The sequence below is a fragment of the Papaver somniferum genome, chromosome 3, assembly GCF_003573695.1.
Source record: "Papaver somniferum cultivar HN1 chromosome 3, ASM357369v1, whole genome shotgun sequence".
Lineage (NCBI taxonomy): Eukaryota > Viridiplantae > Streptophyta > Magnoliopsida > Ranunculales > Papaveraceae > Papaver > Papaver somniferum.
Window position 1 is genome coordinate 166,525,844 of NC_039360.1, and position 5,438 is coordinate 166,531,281.

A 5,438-nucleotide genomic window follows, 5' to 3' on the forward strand; every position below is an offset into this window, starting at 1 on the left:
ATTAATGCAACATTGCTTACATGAATTCTCAAGAATTTTATATAATGAAAACAAATTCATGCAAATAAAATATACCATCATATTTTACACAATATATGTCACGGATGCATATATATATATATAAAAATTTCCTTCGTATCGTCGTTTTTTGTCTTTAAAACGATGGTTTATTTCAAAAAAAATATTGTGAAAGCTCGCATCTCATACATATGATAAAGTTTTGTATTTACATGAAAGATCATAAGCAAAATTTTATCACTGGACACATGTTCATCATACATATTTTCCTTCGTGTCATCGTTATTTGTCTTTAAAACGAAGGATTATTCCGATTTCATGAAAATTCACTTCTTTTATGATAAAACCTTGGTACACATGAAAGCTCATAAAATAAGTTTTATCACTGAACCTGGGTTCATATACAAAAAAGAAATCTCTCTTAAATCAGGGATTATAGTTAGTTTTCAAAACTAGCGATCGAACGAACATATGTTTTCAAAAACGAGGGTTTTTCATAAAACTCACACTAATATGCACACATGTATATAACTTCATCATGATGAAATCATGAACAACTCATGAGGATCATAAACATCAGAAAAAAAAAATAATAAATAAATAAGTACACGTACCTGATCGACCGGAATTTGGCCGGCAGCAACGGACGGCGGCGACTGGCGGCGGCGGCGCTGATCCCAGCGGTCTTCTCCTGCTGCTGGCGTGAAGGTGCTGAGACGGTGGAGAACTGGTCATGGGAAAAAAAAAGGATTAATCCCTTTTATATCAATTTTATTTCCAAAACCTAATTTTCTAAGGATTTCCTTATTGGGCCCAACCCGCGAATCCTAACCGACCACGGACTCGTCGTCCAAACCAGCGGTTTAACACCAATTTATGCTCATCAAACGAAGCTCCAATCATGACATTGAAACCTTCATCAAGTCGTGGTTTTCTCATGCTCTCTAAATCCGGTAACGTCTCAACTTATGACTAAGTTCAATCACTGGTATTATTATTTATGGCTGGAAAATCACCATTTAATGCTGATTGAGGAACACAGCTTTCCTCAGTAAGCAGGGGACTTAATGTAGATGGTTGATTTTCGAAAAAGGCTAAAATTATAAACTCATAATTATACGAAGCTCTGATTCAGCAATCAGACGTGAGTACCGAGACACGACTCTCTCATCGAATTCTCAACGGAGAGTACTTTCTCACAGAGTACATGTGGATATGTATTCTCACGATTGGACAACAACATATCTCATGAATACTGAATACTTTCAGTGATTATTTCTATATAGCATCACGTGATGGACAGCTCCTAGACAACTTGCTCTGCTAGTATAGAGCGATAACGTCTTCAGGAACAAACAATGAGTTTACCCTGAGCATATAAAGGATATGACTTACCGACAAGCTCATTTCGGGATAATTAATGCTCCTAGATAGCTTGCTCTGCTAGTATAGAGCCACAAAAGTTAATTATTCCTAATTGCTCCTATTCCATGGTCGAATCCACGACTGGTCCCTTGGAATGGCAATAACAATTGTTCTGATTCTATGATCGAATCCACGACTTGATCTCATAGAATAACAATAACTATATTATCTCATTACTCCGATTTCATGATCGAATCCACAACTGGTCTCATAAATGGTAATAGATAAATATTAATTACTCCGATTCTATGGTCGAATCTACGATCCCATGGAATGGTAATGCTCACTTTATTATTCTGAATTCGTAGTCGAATCCTCAGCTGATCCTATGAATTAATAATAAACATTTTATTACTCAGTTTTATAAATTATTCTCCACTGGATTCCAAAATTAGTAATAAATAATCAACAACCGGGCATCTGAGCTACCTCTAAGTAAGCCCCGATTCAAATGGTGAAGGTGTATTCAACGATGATACACTAACAGTCACCGCACGAACGAATATTTCAAAAATACAACGAAACGATGAACCTATGCAAAATAGAGAAGAAAATAATAAATAATTAAAAATATTGACCAGGGTGCTGGGAGCACGGACACACGGCCGACCGACCGTGTCGTGGTCAATCCCACACCAGTTTTATATTTTTAATGCATTTTTATTATTTTCCATGATTTGATGAAAATTCTCTCATTTTATCAAATCTCATTCGTCTTGAGGAAACTCCTCGTTTCATGGTACTTCCATAAATCCATAAAAATAATATAAAACTAAGGAAAGGAGTGTGGTGCGTGACCATTGGCCAACTGACCATGCCTTGGTCCCAACCGGCCCCACACCCACGGTTCCTTATTATTTTATTATTATAATTATTATTTCTCTAATTTCATGAAAAAACTCATTGATTTCATGGTATTTTTGCACAAATCATCAAATAATAATAAAATAAAATAAATTATGAAAACTTGTGGGACCGGGTCTTGGACGGCCGACCATGCCCTAGCCGGTCCCACACGCCCCTTTGTTTTATTATTTTATTATTATTAGTTTTCCTTGAATTCATCAAATTCCTTGATTTCAAGGTATTTCTCTCAAATTAGGAAAAATTCCCTCAAATCATCAAAATACTTAAAAATATTAAAAAAAAATAGGGAAACTCGTGGGACCGGGCCCTAGCCGGACGGTCATGCCTTCCACGGTCCCACACGCCCTTGTTTTATTATTTTAATATTTTTTTGCTTCCTTGAACTCATGAAAACTCCTTCAATTAATGGAAACTCCCCAAATTCATCAAATTTCTCAAAATTCATGAATTTTTCATAAAATCATCAAAATATTATAAAATTAAGGAAAAGGCACCACGGGATCGTGGTCACGACCGACCGACCATGCCTTGACCACGGCGGTCCCACGCCTCCTCATTCCTTATTTTATAATTATTTTTCATCATCTCATGGTGTTTTCCTCAGTTTCGTCGAAACCCTAATTTTGGCATATTTTCTCGAATGGATGCTCAATTGCACGCCAAAAAAAAATCAAAATTCTAAGGACTGAGACGCAGACGCCTTGGGGACACGAGCACGCTATCTTGACCGACCAAGATTGTCTCTTTGGCTCACGGAAGCCGGTCCCATCAATTTTCACAAGTTTTGACCTAATTTGCACAATTGCTCGTATTAGGTCCAAAACTCTCCCAAACACTTTGGATTTTCATGAAGTGATCATCAGGCGGTCACGGGACAACCCAGGGCCGGTTTCATGACTCCATGGTCGGTCCCTCGCCTCGTCATAATTAATTAGGTTTTCTCACCTAAGGCTCAGACGATCATTTTTGAATAAATGATTAAGCCAGCATTTAATTATTCTTCCACCAACAAATCGTCAACTCTTCAGGAGTTCTTCGTATTTGCTCATGCGAGAATATGGACACTACATGGTTCATCCACGGTCCCATGTAATCGCTCCCTCCTTCGTCCCATGGTTGAAATTCTGACGAACCATGAATTGATCATCAATTGATCAAATTAGGGTTTCTGAATCCAAGGATCATCATTCCAGATTCTAACCTTAATAATTTTATGACGACCTCATGGTCATTAATTTTATTAATTATGCTCGATTCAACGACCAGTATTCTAATTAATATTTTTGGTACGCTGCCAATAATCCATCAGACGAGCAACACATGCTCAGACGACCAAATATTCAACAATTCATAACATGAGCAACACTTGCTCAGATGATAAATATTTGTTCAAACCAAGGAATATTGGTTAAACAACCAATATTCAACGATCCATCGAATGAGCAATACTTTCTCACTTCATCGTAAGAACTATACCTCTGTCTCATGACATGTTCAATTCACGAGTTTCAGAATATCATGTTCAACTCAACGACTACATGGACTCATCGTCCCATCAAACCACGAAGTCATAAATTGACTAACAAACCACGAGACGTCAATCGTGTCACTTGGGGGGATATCACTTAGGGTTTTGGTCTGGCGGTCTACGGCACGTGTGTTCAAAAACACGATGGAATGTGAGTAAGTCGTGCAATCAGTTGAAGGAATTCACGAGGTAGTGGGTTGAAAATTGACCAAGTCTCCACACGTTGAGCAACTTTTTTCAAACACGATCTCCACTTCCCCACTCCTTGATTCCATCAACTGTCACACTTCATGGAATCATGGTGTCTAAAATTCCAGCAATATAAATAAGTCTCTAAATCATGATTGAATGATCGGCATCATCAGTATCAGCAATCTCACGTCTCATCGACAACACGAGATCATCAACTCATCAATTGAGCAACTACTCTCAATTGAGAAATTTCAATCACTCAGAGCTTATCGTATTCGGAATTCACACACCCATAATCTTTGATTACCATCGATTCCACACATTTCTCAGCTTCCCTCCTACAGATCAACCCATCCTCTCTTGTGACCGAATTTACTCTGGAACGGTCATTGTCTTGATTTATGCCGGAGTCCTAAAGATTGATCTCTCGAATCTAAAGCACCCTCTTTGCAGCGGTGCATCTGTGGGAGGTTTAACATTTCGCTCGGTTCGAGGAGTCTCCTCCGTACGGTCGTCTCCTCAATTCCTTAAAAACCAGCAAATCTGTTTTTCCCATCTACAGATTGGCGACCACAGTGGGAGATTAATCTCTCGGTTGCAATCTAATAATCTCACAAGATGGTTGGTCTTAGGACTAATTCAACTAATTCAGATCAGAATATTTCAAACGGAAATATTCCTCATGTTACACATGGTGGCATGAAAGGCAAAGGGATCCCGACTTTGGCAGAGTTGGCTCAAATCCTAGAGGTCCATACCAGGAACATGGACCTGATGAAGGAGACGATAAACCACATCCTCCACTTTCTCATCAAATTAACATTCGAGTTAGGCGGTACCTCCGCTTCAGAAGTCTCAACACCGAGGACTGAAGCGTCATCTGACCCTCGAATCAACAGCTTCACCACATACGAGAAGCCGGTGGAACAAGAGGTCACACATTTGATCGAAAACCTATGTGAACTCCTGTACTTCTTCAGGGATCAGCGCACAGACACATTTTTAGCACTCAACCAGATATCATCCAGCGTGTAAATAATGCCACCAACACCATCAGTTGAAGAAGTCTCCCTAGTGCATGGGCATTCGATCGACAACATCTCTTTTGGAGAAGAAGATCGCATGACGGATGAAGGACACAACCGATCATTGTATGTCACTGGTTTCATCAAAGGCACCGAATTTAGAAGAGCTCTTTTTGACGTTGGTGCTTCTACTAACATTGTCACCATGAAGACTCTCAGGATGGCCAGGTTCCCACAAGGTAAAATCGTTCGCTATCCCATCCTAATGACAGGATTTGAAGGAAGTCAAAGCCACACATATGGATATGCATACATAGATTTGAGGGTGGGGCCGATTCGATCGAAAGCGAAGTTTCATGTGATCGAGCAAGAACCTGACTACC